The sequence below is a fragment of the Lathyrus oleraceus genome, chromosome 3 (genome assembly GCF_024323335.1).
Source record: "Lathyrus oleraceus cultivar Zhongwan6 chromosome 3, CAAS_Psat_ZW6_1.0, whole genome shotgun sequence".
Lineage (NCBI taxonomy): Eukaryota > Viridiplantae > Streptophyta > Magnoliopsida > Fabales > Fabaceae > Lathyrus > Lathyrus oleraceus.
The window spans coordinates 471,225,725-471,247,187 of record NC_066581.1 but is presented as its reverse complement, the minus strand read 5'-3'; the positions used below and the strand labels follow the sequence as shown (position 1 = coordinate 471,247,187).

Genomic DNA, 21,463 nt, shown 5'->3' with positions numbered 1-21,463 from the left:
CCTCGCACTCGCTTTAAATTATTTATTTCCTCGCACTCGCTTTAAATTATTTATTTCCTCGCACTCTCTTTACTTTTGTTTATTTACTCGCACTCGCTCTACTTTCATTTATTTCCTCGCACTCACACTACTTTTATTTACTTTCCGCACTCGCACTACTTTTATTTAAATTAATGCACTTTTACTTTACCATGTCTAACTAAATCTATAAGGTTAGAATGTAAGAATCGTAATTGAACCGATAATCCGTACAATTGTTCGTAGAAATACTTAAGGGCTATTTTAACTTTCAACTTAAGTTTTCCCGCACTTCAATTCCGTTGGGTAAGATCGAAAGTCGTCCAACGTCTATCTAAACTTAATTGCTTTTAACTATTTCAAAAACAGAAAAAGCACTTTGTTTAATTCATTAGGAGTTTTTAACTTAAGAAGAAAAGAGATTTTAAAACTATTTTCGGACGCGTTTATAAGTTTAGAGTCTGGTTCGTGAGAACCTCTTTTGGTTAAGAAATCCAGGTTATAATACTTTTCAACTTAGTCAAGATACTATATTTCTTAAAAATAGGTTTACTACTCTAACGCAATGCGCGCCTTTTTATAAGTGACAATAAAAGGGTTTGATTAGGGAGGACAACTCGGTTCTGAATACGCGAAAGCGACAGTTCCTGTTAAATTAGTTCTTTTCAAGTAGGAAACACTGCCCATAAGTAGTTCTGTTAGCAAGTACTTGGATTATTAATTGATTATGTGAATTACATTTGACCCTGTCTTTATTAATTGAACTTTATTCAATACTTTACTTTTCCTTGCACACCCAAAAAAAACTTATTTTGATTGCCTTTGATAAACACCATAACAATAGATAACGATAGATTGACACTTGGTCTCTGTGGATTCGACAATCTTTTATATTACTCTGACGCATTCGTATACTTGCGAAACACTGTATCAAGTTTTTGGCGCCGTTGCCGGGGACCAATTTCGTCAAATTTCATTTCCCTGTTGTTATATCGTTTAGACTTAGGCTATTTCCCACCGGTCAATGCGAAGAACTCGCAGCACCGGAAGTTTAAGCTTAGTATACCCTCTGGCGGAACCTGAACGTTACGCTCGCGCACGTTTATTCTTTCATAGAATTAAGAGAGCTATGGCCGAAGATCAAAACCAAAGACCTCTTAAAGATTTCGCTCAACCTTCAAATGAAGAACCTAGTTCTAGTATAGTAAACCCAACCATCCCAGCTAATAATTTTGAACTTAAACCATCCCTGTTGCAACTAGTGCAACAGAGACAATTCACGGGTCTCGCTACTGAGAACCCAAACCAACATTTAAAAATATTTCTTCAATTAGCAGACACTTTTAAAACCAATGGAGTTTCTCCTGAGGTAATACATTTAAGATTATTTCCTTTTTCCCTCAGAGATAAAGCCCAATCATGGTTAGATTCCCTTCCACCCAATTCCATTACGACTTGGGATAACCTTAGAAGAGTTTTTCTTGCTAGATATTTTCCCCCGAGTAAAATCGTCGTTCTTTGAAACCATATAACTAGATTTACCCAAAACCAAGGAGAATCGTTGTTCGAAGCTTGGGAGAGATATAAAGAGTTGTTACGAGCATACCCACATCATGGCTTAGAAAATTGGTTAATCATTCAAACCTTCTATAATGGACTTCATTACAACATAAAGATGACCATCGACGTTGCCGTAGGCGGTGCTCTGATGAACAAACCTTATCCTGAAGCTAGTGCCCTCATCGAAGATATGGCTCAAAAACATTAATCATGGGGAGTCGAACGAGCGACAGTTGAGAAGAAGGAAGCCCAAGGAGGAGTGCATGAACTAAGCTCTATAGACATGATGCAAGCTAAAATGGACGCATTATCCCTTAAGGTCGAGCATATGTGCATAAACCCGAATACTGTAGTCGCAGTTTCGTCGGATTGTGAGATATGTGGAACCAAAGGACACCAATCGGCAGAATACAGTCTATTAAACAAAACCCACTCTAAGCAAGTGAACTACACCCAAGGGAACCCATATTCGAATACCTATAACCCTGGATGGAGGAATCACCCGAACTTCTCCTATAAAAACAATAACCCTATCCAAAATAATGCACCTCCGAGACCTAGTTATCAAGCCCCTAGATCAAATCAACCTATGCAACCTGTGCCACCAAAGCCGAGCCTTGAGAAAATTATGGAAAATTTTATCACCGCTCAAACCCAACAAAACAAGGAGTTCATGAACCAAAACATTCATGTTAAAGAATTGATTACTCAGTTAGGAACCAAGGTTGACCAAATAGTTACTCATACCAAGATGCTTGAAACCCAGATCTCTCAGGTAGTCTTAAACCAAGCCCCTCAGACTACTCCTAGAGGACAATTCCCTGGACAACCTCAACAAAATCCGAGAGGACAAGCCAATGCCATTACCTTACGAAGTGGGAACGCTTATGATGAGCCACCAAACCCTAGATTGAGTGAACCCGAAACTTCTAAGGAATGTACCAAACCCACGGACGAAGTAAAGGAACCAGAGGAACCTGAAAACCAGGAAGGTCGAGAAAAAGGAGAAGAACCTAAAGATAAAGCTTACGTATCACCCCCGCCATATAAACCACCTATACCATATCCGCAAAGACTCAAACAAACCCAGATCAATAAACAGTATCACAAATTTATTAAAGTTATAGAAAAACTTCATGTAGAAATCCCTTTCACATAAGCCATCACCCAAATACCTTCTTATGCCAAGTTTCTCAAAGACATCCTTACCAACAAACGTAGACTTGACGATCCGAAGCCTTTGGAATGTAATGCTATTTACGAGGACAAATTAGCAAAGAAAGATAAAGATCCTGGAAACTTCTCCATTCCTTGCCTTTTGGGTAATCATGTCATCGAAAAAGCTTTTCTAGACTTAGGAGCTAGTGTGAGCCTAATGCCTTTAGCAGTTTGTGAGAGGTTAAACTTAGGAGAATTACAGCCCACTAAGATGTCGCTTCAGTTAGCCGATAGATCTGTTAAATATCCGATAGGCATCTTAGAAGATGTTCCTGTTATGATAGGTCAGTTATTTATCCCTACTGATTTTATTGTCATGGACATCAAAGAGGACAATGATATACCAATCCTTCTAGGTAGACCATTCTTATCGACTGTAGGAGCCATAATAGATGTCAAGAAAGGAAAGTTGACATTTGAAGTAGGTGACGAGAAAATAGAATTTATACTTTCGAAATTTCTTATGGCACTTGTGATGGGAGACTCGTGTTATGCTTTAGATATCATTGATGAATGTGTTAGAGAATTAGAACAAAAAGAAATTATAAAAACAATCAAGTTACCATCAACTCTCATAAGGGAAGATGATGACTTTAAGAAACGCTACATCGATGATAACCTTTACGAATGTTTATCCCTTACTCCAGATCCTATGCCATGCCCTAAGAAACCAACCTTAGAACTTAAGGAACTGCCTAAGAACCTGAGATATGAGTTCCTCGATGAAAAGATGAACCGTCCAGTTATAGTCAGTGCTACCTTGAGCCAAGAGGAAACGAACCAACTTTTAGACGTTTTACGAAGATATCCCTCAGCCTTAGGATATAATATCTCTGACCTGAAGGGTGTAAGCCCATCCGTATGCATGCATCGGATTTCGCTCGAAGAAGATTCAAAACCATCTAGGGAACATCAGAGAAGAATAAACCCTATAATGAGTGATGTCGTTAAAAAAGAAGTTCTTAAGTTACTTGAGGCAGGAATCATCTATCAGATCTCGGATAGTAAGTGGGTGAGCCCTGTGCATGTAGTACCTAAAAAGGGAGGCATCACAGTCGTGCAAAACGATAACGGCGAACATGTAGCAAAACATTTAGAAGGAGGATGGGGGATGTGTATAGATTATAGAAAATTAAATAAAGCAACTAGGAAGGATCATTTCCCTTTACCATTTATAGACCAAATGTTGGAGCGTCTAGCCAGACACTCTTACTTTTGTTATCTAGATGGATACTCTGGATTCTTCCAAATACCTATCCACCCCGAAGATCAAGAAAAAACTACCTTTACATGCCCTTATGGAACTTTTGCCTACAGACGAATGTCGTTCGGCCTCTGTAATGCCCCTGCTACTTTCCAACGCTACATGATGTCCATCTTCGCAGATTACCTAGATGGTATCATGGAAGTGTTTATGGATGATTTCTCGGTTTGGGGATTTGATTTCCACAATTGTCTTGCTAACCTTGAGAAAATCCTGGAGATATGCGTGGAGGTGAACCTCGTGCTAAACTGGAAAAGTGTCATTTCATGGTGACCGAAGGAATAGTTTTAGGACATATAGTTTCTGAAAAAGGTATAGAGGTAGATAAAGCTAAAATAAAAGTTATAGAAAACCTAAAACCACCAAAAACCATCAGAGAAGTCCGAAGCTTTCTTGGACACGCTGGATTCTACCGGCGTTTTATTAAGGACTTCTCCAAAATAACCAAACCTTTAACTGGACTTTTAATGAAAGATGCTGAATTCATTTTCGATAAAAAATGTAATGACGCATTTAATCTTTTAAAGCAAGCATTGATCTCAGCACCCATTATGAAACCGCCCAATTGGTCGGAACCTTTTGAGATAATGTGCGATGCTAGTGATTATGCAGTTGGAGCCGTTCTAGGACAAAGGAAAGATAAAAAATTACATGCCATCTATTATGCCAGTAGAACCCTAGATGCTGCCCAACTTAATTATGCAACAACTGAAAAAGAATTACTCGTTGTAGTTTTCGCTATAGACAAATTTAAATCTTATCTAGTAGGAGGAAAAATTATAGTTTACATTGATCATGCTGCCATTCGTTACCTATTAAGTAAAAAAGATGCCAAGCCCAGGTTACTCCGATGGATTCTATTACTACAAGAGTTTGATTTAGATATAAGAGATAAAAAAAAGGCACTGAAAACGTAGTAGCCGATCACCTTTCTAGGCTAGAACATCTAAAACCTGAACTAGTACCCATAAATGATGATTTCGCCTATGATAGACTGATAGCTAGAGTAGAAACCATTGAAGATAATAACCAAGATCCTTATGAGCACCCCCAAAATTCCTTAGCAATAAGTAACGTACCCTGGTATGCATACTTCGTTAATTACCTAGCTGCTGATATAGTACCCCCTGATCTTGACTACCACCGCAAAAAGAAATTCTTCCACGATGTGAGAAACTTCTATTGGGACGAACCTCTCCTTTTCAAAAGGGATAAAGATGGCATTTTTCACCGTTGCGTTCCAGAAGAAGAGGTAAATAATATTATTGTAAGACCCCAATTTTGACCCTAAGATCCCTCATGGCATCATAACATTGCATTTGCATTGCCTCAAGGATCTTTAGCATCTTGGTTCCCTTTGCCTTTGGGTGGGACTCCTTGTGATTGGTTTGAGATCACCAAGCATGCTTGAATTATACATCATTGTTTCTCTTACTTTTGTTTACTAACCAAAAGCACAAAAATGTATCACTAACATCTTTTGTTTGAAGTTTGAGTATCATCCAAAACACTTTGTGGGTTCTATTTAGATGATCAGTCAACACAAGGGAATGGCTTGAGATATTTCCAACAGGTTCAAATGGGGTCTATTCGTCAGTCAAAACGTTAATCTTGAAGGAGCAAAAGTTTGTTCATGAGTTTTCATGCTCGCTAGGAGAGCAGAATGGGTCGTCTAGCGAGTCCCAAGAAAAGCCACCAGAATCACCTACGCTCAGAGGAATTTCTTGAACTGTCATGCTCGCTAGGCGAAGCCCACGTGTTTTTAAAAAAAAGAACGAATCTCTCGATCCCTTTACTTTTCCCGCATGTTACCGATTTCTTAGGTTTCGTATAGCCTCTCGTGGCATGTCATTTAAGGTAGCGCGGTTCCTTCATCTAGGACTGCCTTTTTGCATGAGCATCCCTAAACACCCCAAACTCATTGATTTTTCTTCTCCTAAGAACACGTTATCTCCTTCTACTACAGGCAAGTAAGTCTTCAGAGGTCGAGCATCCGGTAGATTGCGTAGTAACGTCGTTCACCCCAAAACACAACCCTTACCCCGTAGTTATTCGAGCTACGTTTTGCTCTGATTTTCGTCCCAGATGAGATACGTATGCATAAGACGCGATGTCTTAGCGAGCACACTCCTTTTTAACCCATAGGTAGCCGAGCTACGAAGACTCTGATTCTCAGATTCAGATGAGATACGTATGCAGTGGATGCGACGTCCGTGCGAGTCATTTTCTTTTGACCCTTCTTTTAGTAAGTAGTACATTAGATAAACATACACGCTTTTCTCATCCCTTCAGTCATGTTTGCACAAATAAATTTTCAAAAAAAAACAACAACCTTTGCAACAAATGTGAAAAGGGCTCCCTAGGAGTACCTAGGATGTTTTGGGTGCCTAACACCTTCCCATTGCATAACCAACCCCCTTACCTAGATCTCTGACATTTTTACTAGTTTTTGATTTGATAAAACTTTTAGGTTTTTGTTCGCTTTCTAACCATTCCTTTGGATAAATAGAAGTGCGGTGGTGACTCGACTCGTATGATTTACCTTGGATTTAGTCAATATCTCTAATGGTAACGAATACCCCGCTACAAAAAAGTGGCGACTTTGCTGGGGATAATATCCTAGTGGGTTTTGCCTACTTTTCATATTTGTTGTATTGTATTGTATTTTTTTTGTGACATATTTTTGTGCAATTTGGGATTACTGTATTGTATGTAATGATTGAATTGCTTAATATTAATTCCTTGTATGCTTGGTGATCTTTGTGAGATGAGTTATATACCCGGACTCGAGTGCACTTAGGATAGGAGAATGGCATAGTCTTGTCGACTTGTGTGGAGTTATTCCTTAGCAAGTTGACATGCAATCCCATTCACTTGGTGGAGGTTATGTTGGGATCAATAATGTCACACAAGTAAGTTATGGTTAGACATTACTCTTTCCAATATAGACCTTAGAAGCCAAGGACCTTAGTTTACCAAACCCATCTTGGCCTATTCGTAGGATGTAGTGCGAAAGTCGTTCAAGTGTAAGATTTGATACGATTGTTACGCGATACTACACTCATAAGAGTCTCTCTTGAGAATATTTTTGGAATACGAGTAGTCGTATCTCCGATAATATCCAAAAGATGGGATGATGACTATGGGAACCTTTTGTAGAACATGTTTGGCAGGTTTAAACCTTAGTACACTCCCTTTGGGTGGTTCTTAACCTAACTCCATGCTCGTGACTTGCAACAAACCCTTGATTCATGGTTAATCCGTTCAGGTATCCTTAATATCAATGGAACTTGGGCGTTGATAAGGTGTAAACCATAATCCACCAAAATGGATGGTTGATATTAAGGATAACATGATCCATCCCATGACCTTTGTTTGGTATGCTTTGCTTGACCCCTGAGTGTGATTGTTGCATTCATGCATTCATGCACCCATTTGCATTCATATCATCAAAATAATAAGAAAATTTTCAAGGAACTTAAGAGGTCTATTTGCAAAATTTTCAGACATGGAAAGACAAAGAAGGAATACAAAGAAGTACAGTTTCAGACAACCAGACTTGAACGAGTTAAGGAATTTGACATCTTATGTATTAGATCCCTTGGGTTTCAAGGCTCGTTTCGGGAAGCTTCTTCCTCTTCTGACCACTCAGGTGGATGAAGGATTGATGAGTGTATTGGTGCAGTTTTACGATCCTTTGTACCGTTGCTTCACGTTTCCGGATTTTCAGCTTTTGCCTACACTTGAGGAGTATGCTTATCTTGTGGGTATACCTGTTCTAGACCAGTTGCCATTCAGTGGCTTGGAAAGGGTTCCTACTTCTCAAGAGATAGCTGACATGTTACACATAGATGAATCTATGGTTGGTGCTCATATGACTACCAACGGTGGAATTCAAGGTCTCCCTTCTGAGTTCCTCATTGCTCAAGCTACTATGTATGGGAAGGCCATGAGTGAGGACGCCTTTGAGGCCATATTTGTACTTCTCATCTATGGGCTAGTGTTATTCCCCAACATCGACAAGTTTGTGGATGTGAACGCTATTAGGATTTTCTCTACTCTTACTCCCGTTCTGACTCTGTTGGGCGATACCTACTTCTCTTTGCATACGAGGAATGCAAAAGGTGGTAAAGCCTTTGTGTGTTGTTTGCCTCTGTTGTATAAGTGGTTTATTTCTCACTTACCTCAGACGGTCGCTTTCAAGGAGAACAAGGAATGTCTACGGTGGTCCACGAGACTTATGTCTCTCACTAATGATGATATCTCTTGGTATAACCATGTGTATGATGGTGTGCAGATTATTGACTCTTGTGGCGAATTCTCCAATGTGCCTCTTCTTGGTACATGTGGTGGGATTAACTACAATCCTATTTTGGCACGTCGGCGGCTTGGGTTCCCCTTAAAGGATAAACCCAATAACATTCTATTAGAGGGTGTATTATTTCAGGATGGTAAAGATCCCCAAGGCTTGAAAGCTAGGATGGTCCGCGCTTGGCGCAAGATTCATAGGAAAGGAAGGAAAGAGTTGGGTCCTAAGAATTGCATCGCTTTGGAGCCTTACACTGTTTGGGTTATGAAGAGGGCGTCTGAGTATCTCATGCCTTACGAGTATCCGAGACCTACACCTATGATTATGGTTGGGCCTTCAACCCTCCTAATCTAGGAGTAGAGGAGTTGAGAGACGAAGACCGTTCACGTGCCTGGATCCGTGAACGTGAAGAGTTGCTTCAGCAGATTAAGGAGAAGGATGCGTTGATTGAGTTTCTTGAGCATCAGGTTATTGATGACCCTGATGATGTATGGACTTCTCTACTTCCTCAGTCTTCTAAGTTCTGGAAGAGGAGATATGATCGACTCGCCAAAGAGAAGGCCGATATGGAGGCAGCCTACGAGAGGGAGGTGAAGAGGCTTCGCGCATCTTATCTTCCTGTGTCCCGAGCTTTGGATGATTGTTTCTAGGGATCCATAGGATGATTATTTTCCTTTTCTCTTGTATATGATGGACGTTGCTGCACTTCTTTTCCCTGACATTATTTGATGAGATATTTTCATATGTGATAAAATGCTTAATATTTCCCGAATTTGCAAATAAAACTATAAAGTTCCTTTGAAATAAAAAAAAAAACAAATCATATGCACAAGCATTGCATGCATCATATGCATAAGCAGGTTTTGTTTCCGGTCCCTTACCCCGTGGTCTAACTATGTGTCCTTCATTTATTTTGAAGACAAGCTGACTCACCGGTACTACACTAGAGCCAATATTTCAAGACTGATGGATCACTTAGACCATGGATTCACGAGGCAGGCGCCGTGACGTCCACCCTACACCAAAAATTGAAATTCGTGAAAAACAAGAAGCTGGTGGTGGTAGGGGGAGATAGGGCTCTCCTAGTTAGCCATTTGTCTTCCTTCTCTTATATAGATGATGAGGTTGAAGTTGGAACTCCTTTCCAAGCGTTATCTATTGCTGAGCCTATTAAGAAGAGAACTCCTTCATTTGCTTCCTACAAAGATGCAAAGTTGGCCATTGAGTGTGGTGCAACCACTGGTTTAGGAAAAATGATTGAGTTAGAAGACAACGAGTCCCGGGCTGGCATAGGTTTTTCTTCTGGTACTTTCAACAAGCAAGGGTTATTCAAGAGTGGAGGTTTTATCCACAAGGGTCAAAATGAGGAAGCTGTGGCTGTCTTGGAAGAAGATGCAGAGGATTATGGCAATTTCATCATCCCTGGAGGGGTCTGCAACAATTGGGTCGCTGTGGATATTTCGACAGTTGTCCATAAGTCAACGTAATAATCACTTTGTTTGAAAACCCTTCTCCCATGCCAAAAGGAGGAGTGATGACATCGTTGGAACATAAATACAATGATATTTTCATTCAATAAATTCATGTTAAATGTTTGTTTTTCCATTTATTTTCCCTTTTTGCTTTTGCATGAAATTGGTGATCACATAAAACCCTAAAAAATTAGAATAAAATCGATCTTTTTCATATGCATAATGATTTGCCTTGTTTGATTTCTAAAAGCTTTTCATATCCAAAATCATTATGCAGGTTGATTTCTAAACCCATTGAACATAATGACCCAACACCATCTCCCAATTTTGAATTCCCTGTATTTGAGGCAGAGGAAGATGATGTGGAAGAGATTCCTGATGATATCACCCAACTAATTGAGCATGAAGAGAAGATCATTCAGCCACATCTTGAGAATCTGGAAACAGTCAACTTGGGGTCTGAAGATTGTGTGCGAGAGGTAAAGATTGGGGCACTTCTGGAAGAATCTGTTAAGAAGGGGTTGATTAAGTTGCTACGAGAATATGTTGACGTCTTTTCCTGGTCATATGAAGACATGCCGGGTCTAGTTACTGATATTGTGCAACATTTCCTACCTCTAAAGCCTGAGTGCATGCTGTAACACCTCAGAATTTTCCCTCCTCTTCTTGGGACTAGCTTAGCATATTGCATTTCATGTTTTAGGACATTAGGCATTTGCATGTTGCATATCATGTGACAATGAGAAGGTCATCCTCCTAAGTCTTTCTCAGAAGATAGAGAGGTTAAGAGATTCAAGCCTGAGGGTCTCCATAAGTTGATCATCAACCATCTGAGGGTTTGCAGTGCATTAGGGTTTCCTGGTCCTTCAGAGGTTGAGCATTATCTTGGTTGCAAGGATATATTGCCATCATCACGGTTCTATCACCATCAAGGGTCTCCTGATTCATGTTCAGTTCCTCTGGATTAGGGTTTTGACCTCAGGTCAACCCTAATCAATGACTTCTGTTCCTGCCAAGGATTTTCAAGGAGATGAGGTATTCTATTGAGAGGGGGATCACATGATAATTCTATTGAGCTTATATGAGCCAAGGTTCATTTTGAAGCATATTGACCAAGTGTTAGAGGCTCAAAGTCATCAGTGCATTTTCAAGTCATCTAGGGCCCATAAAAGTCAACAGAAAGTCAACTGAGGGATAGGAGGTGGAGAAATGGTTTGAGACACTTCATTCATGTCCCAAAGAGGCTTACTCATCATTACAAATACATATCTTGAAGAATTTGAGGTCAGATCAAAAGTTTCCAAAAATGGAAAGTGACCTGTAATTGAAAGTTTCCAAAAATGGAAAGATTTTGGTCCAAATTCAACTTGATTTTACATCATCAAAGAAGTTTCAAATGAATTTTTATCCAAGAAGACTCTTCAAAGTCTGAAGAATTGGAAACTTGATACCAATTTGAGGGGTTCGATCTCCATAGAGTACGGAGAAGTCAAGAATACAAGGTGATGAATCAGGAAAGTCCAGACGAGTCTGGCAGCTCTCAAAAGTGGAAAGCTGACACTATGGTTAGATAGTGAATGCCAGTGTTCGACGAGTCGACAGGTGTTCCGTATCAGATGTGTCGTATCTCCCCAGCAGATTCAAGATCGATGTTTCTTCGACAACCAGGCCTAAGGTTGTTTCCCTAGCAGGGTGGAGGTTGTTATTTCCCCAGCAAGTCGAAGATTGTTGTTTTCCCCGCAGAGTGCGTCGGTAGCTGTTTCCCAGCGAAGTCCCCAAGCGGATCGGGTTCAGTGGAGTTCATCCCTGTTTGGGGTTGTCCTTTCCCCAACGGCAGTACTATTCCCCTGCAGGGGGGAGATTGGGGTGTTGTCAAGTTGCTCAGCAGAGTGCCTCGAGCTTCCCAGTAGAGTCCCTTGAGGGGGATACTTTTTTAGGCATTCATCATTTAGATAAGCATAGCATATTTCATAGCTAATTGCGTAGCATTTCCATGGTTGTGGGGCATTACGCTGTAAAAAATCATGCATCAGCATTGCAAGCATAAACTAGTCTCAAGCCATGGTTACCGTTTGAGGATTGGTTTCGATGGAAGTTGGAAGATGTTACTCTGAGGAGCTTAGCATCGTGACGTTGGGTCAACGGTATTCCCCAGTAGTGCGATACTGGAGGAGATTTCTGTCGTGCGAGATAGAAGTTAGAAGATGTTACTCTGAGGAGTTTAGCATCATGACGTCAGATCAACAATGTTCCCCAGTAGCGCGATATTGGAGGAAAATTTTCCGTCGGGCGGAGACGGAAATGAAAATGAGAGAACGTTATGCGATCAGCGCGAAAATTGAGATTCAATTGGAGAAAAGGAAGTGTTGCGGCATTTTCTGGAGAACGGGGTTCAAAGGGAGATTGGAGTTGAAGATTATATCCAGGATGAGGTCCTCAGGATTGTCTTCTGATCATGTGTCACCTTAGACTTTGGCGAGGCCAACAGAAGTCGGTATGGGTGCCTTCGGAGGAAGAAATGCACATGTTACCTTCCTTTTGTGAAGGTGTACCCTCTGATATGTCGCCATCAGAGTGGTGTTTTGGTGTTATTTCCGATGTTGCCAGCGGAATTATCACAAGAAAATGGAGAACGGGGTTCAAATGGATAGAAGGAAGTGCTGGGCATTTTCTAGAGAGCGGGGTTCAAATGGAGAAAAGGAGGCACGGGGTGTTTTCTGGAGAATGGGGTTCACAACGGCGATCGCGAGTTATCGTCAGGCGACTGGGGTTCAAATGGAGATCGGAGTGTTATGAAGTTGTCCAGGTTCAAATGCGGTGATCAGGGATCATACGCGCGAAAATAATTGTTCGGGGTCCAAGAAAAAGCAAAAAACAATTTAATCAAAGATGTCCCGGGGTTCAAGAAAAGAGAAGAAAAACATCAGAAAGTTGTGGGGTTCAAGAAAAGCAAAAAATATAATAATAATCCCCAGCGGAGCGCAAATTGTTCGTCTGTTCTTGGTATTCAATCACTCTTCACCCTGATCATCTGAAAGCCGAGGCTGTTCATATCGACAGGTTCACAGTAAATTGAATAGGGGCAGCTGTAACACCTCAGAATTTTCCCTCCTCTTCTTGGGACTAGCTTAGCATATTGCATTTCATGTTTTAGGACATTAGGCATTTGCATGTTGCATATCATGTGACAATGAGAAGGTCATCCTCCTAAGTCTTTCTCAGAAGATATAGAGGTTAAGAGATTCAAGCCTGAGGGTCTCCATAAGTTGATCATCAACCATCTGAGGGTTTGCAGTGCATTAGGGTTTCCTGGTCCTTCAGAGGTTAAGCATTATCTCGGTTGCAAGTATATATTGCCATCATCATGGTTCTATCACCATCAAGGGTCTCCTGATTCATGTTCAGTTCCTCTGGATTAGGGTTTTGACCTCAGGTCAACCCTAATCAATGACTTCTGTTCCTGCCAGGGATTTTCAAGGAGATGAGGTATTCTATTGAGAGGGGGATCACATGATCATTCTATTGAGCTTATATGAGCCAAGGTTCATTTTGAAGCAAATTGGCCAAGTGTTAGAGGCTCAAAGTCATCAGTGCATTTTCAAGTCATCTAGGGCCCATAAAAGTCAACAGAAAGTCAACTGAGGGCTAGGAGGTGGAGAAATGGTTTGAGACACTTCATTCATGTCCCAAATAGGCTTATTCATCATTACAAATACATATCTTGAAGAATTTGAGGTCAGATCAAAAGTTTCCAAAAATGGAAAGTGACCTGTAATTGAAAGTTTCCAAAAATGGAAAGATTTTGGTCCAAATTCAACTTGATTTTACATCATCAAAGAAGTTTCAAATGAATTTTTATCCAACATTAAAGTTGAATATCTTTCTCTCCCATTTCCAAAAAGTCCTATTTCATGAATTTATGATGAACGGTTGAGAAGATATGGGCGAATGATTGCCAAGTGTGCATGGAACTTCAACAAGCCATAACTTTTGGCTCAAAACTCCAAATGAAGCCACTCTTTTTGCAAAATTCTTGTCTTGACCTATATTTTCCAATTCAAGCATTGCATGAAATTTAATCACATGATCATGTGTCCATTCACATGCATTTTGGAGGGAAATTGGGGAATTTAAAATTAGTGCAAGCTACAAGCCTAATTCCAATCCCATTGTGTTCATTAGGTGATTTTAAGTGGATTTGGATGCTAGCATGTTACTGTTCACGTCCAAAATTAGCCATGCACCTTCATTTTTCATTTTTTGCAAAACACTCCAAATGTCCTTAATTATGATTAGTACATGTCTAATTGTGATTACAATGTAATTAGCACATGGTATATAAGATAAATCATAACAGAATTGTTCATAATCACAAATTCTAGATCTAGATCTCATTTTCCCTCCAAATTTCTCTCTCATTGAAATTCAAATTTTCTCCACACAACCACACATTTTCTTGATAGATCCATCATCCTCATGACATTTGGAGCATGATTCATCCATTTTTTGTGGAAATTGAGCAAGGTTTGAAGCATGTCAAGCATATGAACACATCAATGGCAAGTGCAAATTAAGCAAGATCTAGGTCGTGGCAAGCATCCATTTCTACATCAAGCTTCATAACAAGAGCAAAGGAGGAGATCTACACACTTTGGAGGCCTTGAACACACTATTTTGATCACTGCCATTCCAGGTACTTTAGCCGCTTTAACTCATTGCTTGAGTTTGCTTTGCTTGTGGTTGGCATACCACCTAGGCAATCATCCTCTAACTTCATGTAGTCTGGAAGCCCTGTCGTTTCTGTTTGGAAGGCATTTGGCTGAAGTCCTCCTTAAGAGGCAATGACTCTGTTTGTTTACTTTTGTGCCACGTACTTTAAGTCCTCCTAAGTGAAGAGGCAATTGGAAGATAGAAGGGGCTAGTAGCCAGTCCCCTGCTAATCGTTTGAGTCATCCATTATGCTCGCACTACATGCTGATGCTCTTGGACACGTCCCCCAGATCTTGTACAGTGTCAGTCAAGTGGAGCAGGGTCCCTCATTCTGGACCCCCACGTTTTCATTGATTTAAGCTCACCCAGGCCCGGGTTAAGAGCTATGAGGTCCAACCCTCATTACCTTTCATCTGCTCACCCTGACGGTCAATGTCAGTGGTTAAGAGCCTCAGGTACCCTTTCCAGTGTTGGGTTGTTTGTCGAGGTTGATATGACCCCTTGACTAAAGCCCAGCCTTGTATGAGCCGCTTGTTTGCATATAGCGTGTGATGATTGCTTTTGATGTTTATCTGCTTTTGCTTCTCATCTCCTTTCCGTAGGGGTCGTATGATCAACTTTCGAGGAAGTTGAGCGTATGTAGAGATAGACTTGAGTTGACTCACTGCCTGTGTGTGTCAAACTCTTGTTAGAGACCTCAACCTAGGGTTATAATTTGCATGATGACTATTAGGCTCGAGTCAGTCTCCCTTTTAGTCCGTTATTCCCTTGGTCTCTGGTTAGGAGGAAGTTTCTCCCCCGTTAAGGGGAACTACGTCGCCCTGATCCTCATACCAGATGAGGTACGTAGGCAGGAGATCGTGCTAGATCTCTCCGGGCACCCTTTTTCTTTTTTGTGTGTGTTTTGCTTGACAGCTATTAGGTCAGAGTTCCCGACTCCCTTTTAGTCTGTGTGTTCAACTTCTTTGTTTCTTCTGACGTCTCAGCGTCTGCTTGGTGTTTTGCTTGACAACTTCTAGGCTCGAGTTCCAGACTCCCTATTAGCTTGTCTATTTGATAACCTTTTTGTGTGTGTTAGGAGTAGGATGTAAGACCAGCGATTGGCATTCCGTTTCCTATTTGTTGTGTGCTTGGAGTCTGATGTAAGTCCAGCCATTGGCATTCGGTTTCCCGTTTGTTTGTTTTGTGAGGAGTTGGATGTAAGTCCATTGATTGGCATTCCGTTTCCTGTTGTGTGTTTCTTTTGACGTCTCAGCGTCTTTGCGTGTGTTTTGTTTTGGCGTGCGTTGGCCGAACTACAGTAGCTCTGATTCTCATTCCAGATGAGATACGTAGGCATAGGATGCGGTATCCTAATGAGCCCGTTTCCCATTTCCCCGAACTACGTCGACTCTGATGTTTGTTTCTGACAAACTATGTAGGCCCAGGATGCGACATCCTGCCGAGTCCGCTTCCGTCTTCTTCCATCTGTGTTTTATTCCAGTGTGTGTGCTTTCTTTTTTAGCAGTTATTCAGCAACCTTATTCTATTCTTTTGAGCGTGGATCCCGTCGAGTACGACGGACGTGAGGGGGTGCTAATACCTTCCCCTTGCGTAACCGACTCCCGATCCTTGCAATCTCCGGTCGTAAGACCATTTCCTTTCCAGGTTTACTTCGAGCGTTTCCTTTCCCTCCTTTGGGATAAATAACGCACGGTGGCGGCTCTGTTTGTTTGTTTTTTTCCGCCGGTTGTTTTTCGCGTTGCGACAGCTGGCGACTCTATTGGGGATCTCTAAGAAGTTGACCTTCTGCTGGTCCATCTTCCCTAAGCGAGTCGATCCTAGCGCTCTCTAGGATAGTTTTGGTTGCTTGTGCTGTTCTATTTATTGCATTTATGATTATTAGACTGTGATTGTATATATTTGCATATATGTTTACATGCATCATATTATCATTATGTTGGATTCTGTACAGGTTGGTTCCTCTGATTTGGGGTGGGTGTTCTGAGTGGGGCTAAAACCCAGGCCCGAGTATACACCTAGGATTAGCGTGGTCTCATGTTGCCTCTCATGTTAGGTCAACATGTTTTTGGCGACGTGACATACCACAAGTCGGACGAGGTTCTTTTGAGAGAGCTCTTCCTTTATGGAGTATCCACTTTGGTTGAGTTACCTCATTTGAGCTGTTGACTTTGGTGACCGTTCTTTCCCGGAACTTTGGTTTAGACGATCTTATGAGAGCTGCAGCGGCACACCCGAAAGGGAAAACCCGTTGAGTATCTTTCCCGATTGTCGAGACCATTATCCGCCTTAGGATGACCTTGTTAGAATTCACCTGTGAGGGGAGGGTTGATCTTACAGATGCATGTTCTGATGGTGACTCTGATGATGACTAGTGGTTCAGTTCTCGATCAGAGTCCTATTTATGAGTCGGATTTATGGATATTTATTTCTGAGACGCCGGAGTTCTGTCCGTGGTATTTATCAGTGGGGATCCGTTTATTTCAGGATTTCCTGGGTTGGTACAGATGATTGTGTTGTTATCAGATCAATGGTTCTCCAGTGATGATGGTGATATATCTGTTTCGTTTATTTCGGAACCCTGAGTAGGATTTGTGGTTACTCAGTACCTCAGATGGTTGTGATCAGTTCAGAGGCCGTAACTCAGTGCAGTGGATGTTCAGATGACTTGGAGGATGGCACAGTGCATTGCATTCATACATCAGCATCATTCCCATTTTGCATTTATCTGCATCTAACTCATGTTTATCCATATGCAGGGGACATTCTTGATTGAAATCCTGGTTGAGAGATTTCTTTGTTCCATACATGAGGACCGGCTTGAAAGACGATGTTGTCTACAGTTTCTTCGACCCAGAGATTGGCGTGCTGAGAGATATGATAGCATTGATTACACCTGACCGTGTGGGGATGTTCCGTGAGACTTATGGGGGTATTCTGAAGTTGGTTTTCAGGCTCACAGATACAGATAGAATTGCCATCCATACTCTTCTCCAGTTCTATGACCCTGGTTTAGGTGCTTTGTTTTCCCGGATTACTTGTTGGGACCTTTGATAGAGGACTATGCTAGTGTCCTGGGTATTCAGGTCAGAGACCAGATTCCATTCTATGTCACTAAGGATGAACCTAATGTTGCTAAGATCTCTCGTGCTCTTTATTTGAGCACAGAAGTGACTAAGGGGGGTTTGAAGGAGAAGGGAAAGTTGCCTGGTTTTCATCTGAGTTTCTTGGAGGCTAAAGCCAAGGAGCATGCTGTTGTGGATAATTGGAAGGCCGTTTGTGCTTTGCTTGCTGTGAGCATCTATGGAATCATCATGTTTCCTAACCAGAAGAACTTTGTAGATATTAATGCTATATGGTTGTTTATGCAGAGGAATCCCATTCCTACCCTGGTTGGAGATGTCTATTACTCGGTCCATAATCGGAACGAGAAGCGGCGTGCGGGATTGATCCGATGTCGTGCTCAGCTGTTGTACAAATGGTTCATGGGGTATTTGCCTTCCAGAGGTGCCTTTGTCTTTCTTGATCCTACTGTTAAATGGTCAATCAGGTTGATGGGTTTGCGAGCCAAGGACATAGCTTGGACTCACAATGGTATGGCTGGACGAGATTTCATTTACAGTTGTGGGAGTCTTCCCAATGTGCCTCTTATAGGAGTTCAGGGTTGCATTAATTATAACCCGGTGCTTCTTAGGAGACAAATGGGATTTGCTGTGGAGGGTTCTCCTCTCGGGCGAGAGATTCAGGAGTCTTTTTACTTTCCAATTGAGGGTAATCAGCCATTGTTGAGACAAGTGTCTGATGAGTGGCGCGATATTCAAAGGAAGGGCAAGGTTCCTTTTGGTAGGGTTAATAGCAGGTCTTTTCCTCTGTTTGATGATTGGCTTAGGAGGAGGATTGAGCTCACGCATCTACCATTTCCTGGGGGTGATCCTTGGTGTCCATTGATTGAGGGGCCACGTTCTTCTGTCAACATGGAAGAGTTCCTTGAGATGAAGAAGGCTAGAGATCAACTGCAGGCAGAGAAGACTAAGTTGGAGATGAGTGTTGCTAGAATCCAAATGGCTAATCAGGAAATCAAAGGGAAAATAGAAGACCAGGATAAGAGACATGCCCTTGAGGTGAAGCGCTTTGAGATAGACACCGCTTATTACCGCAAGATCAGCCAAGCGTTAGAGTCATCTACGAAGGAGCATGACATCACCAAGGAGAAGTTGGCTAGAGCTTTGAGTGTCATTGAAGATGAGAAGAGGAGGCAGATCCTTGTGAAGACTCAGAGGGAAGTTAGAGCCAAAGTCCTTACCACAGAATGGGAAGCGGAGAAAGCGAAGATTATTGCTGAGAGAGATCACTATCTTGCTGAGAGGGACCATTATTTCCGACAGATGAAGATTCATCAGAAGGAGGTGGGAAGACTTCAGCAGGAGAACACTGAGCTCAGGTTCACCGTGAAGTTTACCAGGATGGTTGATGATGCAGGGCCTTCTGTGGGACCTTCTTCGGTGTAGACGTTTGTTGTTATTGTGTTGGATTACCGTCAGGCATGTTGATAGAATTCACTTGCTTGTATTTTCTTTCTGATTCTGGAGAATTGTAATTTGATTTGTATCAGCCTGATGTATGACTCTTGCACGTGTAGTGCACTTTTGATATACAGTGGTTATTATCATTCAGTGATTGATCTTCAAGCTTTATTTGCTTTCCTGTATGCACTCACATAGCACACACATGGTTGGGTGATATCTTTGCTAAATCATAATTCTATGCTCTGTATGATGAAACCAGATGATTGATGTCAGAATGTTGCTGTCGAATTATTATCTGTCTCGATGAAACCAGGATCGAAAGACAGAGTGTTCCTCATATGGATAGACATTGCATTCATGCATGAATCATAATAACTTGTCTTCTGTTTTGCAAGTGTCAGTTTCTAACGTGCTTGATTGTTACAGGAATCATTGATCGCGCACATAGAATCATTCCCTTGCACGTAGCACGTCCGCACAGATACCCTACTAGACGCAACAGACCTAAGTTGATGGATACATCTAACGCAGACATTCTCGAGCTAAAATAGAAGATGGGAGAGCTGATCAATGTTATGCAAGGGTTCGCCTTGGGGCAGAAGGTACTGGTTGAGAAAGTGGAGAAGCTTGAGCGGGCTTTGGCTACCAACAGTGGTAATAATCTGGAGGGGGTCTCCAACAGTGGTCTTGGTGGTTCTAGGGATGGTGGTGATCCCAGGAAGAAGACGACTACTGCTGGTGTGGTAATTAACAACGGTGGTGGGTTTGGTTTTGCTGCAGGCGGAGGGGCCGGTCCTGTAGTCAATAACGTGAAGGATAGTCTGTTTCCTCCTTTCTTTGGGGCTGAGGAGGATAGAGAGGAAGACCAGTTCTCCGTATTGAATGAACAGTTTGGTCAATACGGTGTCCAACCACTCAACAAAGAAATTCAGGTGCTGGCAAAGAAAATCAGAGCTCTAGAAAGTTATGCTACTCCGGGGGTTGTTAACATGTCAAACATGGGGCTAGTTGAGGGGATTGTGATCCCACAGAAGTTTAAAGCGCCCGCGTTTGACAAGTATAATGGGAGTTCTTGCCCGGAAACTCATCTCCAGGCTTTTGTCCGAAAAATTTCTGCTTATACAATGGACCAGAAGCTCTGGATGTATTTCTTCCAGGACAGTCTGTCTGGTGGGTCCTTGGAATGGTATACCAAGCTGAAATCTTCGGATATCAAGAGCTGGCAGGATCTTGGAGATGCGCTCTTTAAACAGTATCAATTCAACGCTGACATGGCTCCTAGCCGTACCCAATTGCAGGGTATGTCTCAGAAGCCTAGTGAGGGGTTTAAAGAATATGCACAGATATGGAGGGAGTTGGCTGCCCGAGTCCAACCTCCGTTGGTAGACCGGGAAATGTCTGATCTATTTATGGGTACCCTTCAGGGGACGTTTGCAGAAAGAATGGTAGAATGCCCGGTTACCAACTTCGCTGATATAGTGGTGGTTGGGGAAAGAATAGAGAGCTGGTTGAAGCTGGGGAAGATACAGGGTAGTGCTTCGTCGTCTGGTTCGAAGAAACCCTTTGGTAATGGCCAGCGAAAGAAGGAGGGTGATACAAGTGCTGTGTATACCCAAAGAGGACAAAGTAGGGATCGTTACTACCAGTATACTATTGCGATAACCATTCCTGCTGATAATCAACAACAGCAACAACAACCGCAACAGCAACGACAACCATTTCAACAGAGACCGCAGATGGCCGGGTATCAGGTGAGAGGACGAATGAATGATCGTCAATTTGATAGGCCGCTTGTGACCTACTCGTTCTTGTTGAAGAAATTGAAAGATTTGGGGTTGGTTCAGCTGAGAACTTTGGCTCCGTTGAGACCGGACCAGAGGCCTGCCAACTATGATGAGAACGCCAAGTGCGAATTCCACTCTGGGGGCCCTGGACACAATGTGGAGAATTGTAAAGCTTTTAAGCATGTTGTCCAGGACCTGGTGGATTCTAAGGCTATCAATTTTGCTCCATCCCCAAATGTTAACGCTAATCCCATGCCCGCCCATGGTCAAATGGGGGTGAATGCAATTTATGAGGATAAGGGCCGAATCTGGGTGACGGATGTGAACCGGTTAAAGACTCCTTTGGCTGAGGTCAAGAGGCAACTGTTGAAGAATGGGGTCTTCCCGAGCTGTGGTGACTGTTGTGTTGCTTGCATTGTTGCTCCGAATGGATGTGTGGTATTGATGGAGGCTGTCCAGAAGATGATGGATGAGGGAAGCCTCAGATTTGAGAAGGTTTATTTGGAGAGGGAAGATGTCTCCACCATAACCATTTACTTTGACCCGATCGATTTGTCAACGCTGGTAGATGCGGCTCCGGTTACCATCACGGTACCTGGGCC

General features: G+C 42.0%; 1 non-coding gene across 1 annotated transcript; it reads right to left on the bottom strand.

Annotated features, from left to right (window-relative positions):
- Nucleotides 1-1,531: 1,531 nt before the first annotated feature.
- Nucleotides 1,532-1,638, bottom strand: LOC127133684 (small nucleolar RNA R71). The gene has a single exon (XR_007807634.1). It is a non-coding gene; the product is annotated as a small nucleolar RNA R71 (small nucleolar RNA).
- Between the last annotated feature and the right edge of the window lie 19,825 nt (nucleotides 1,639-21,463).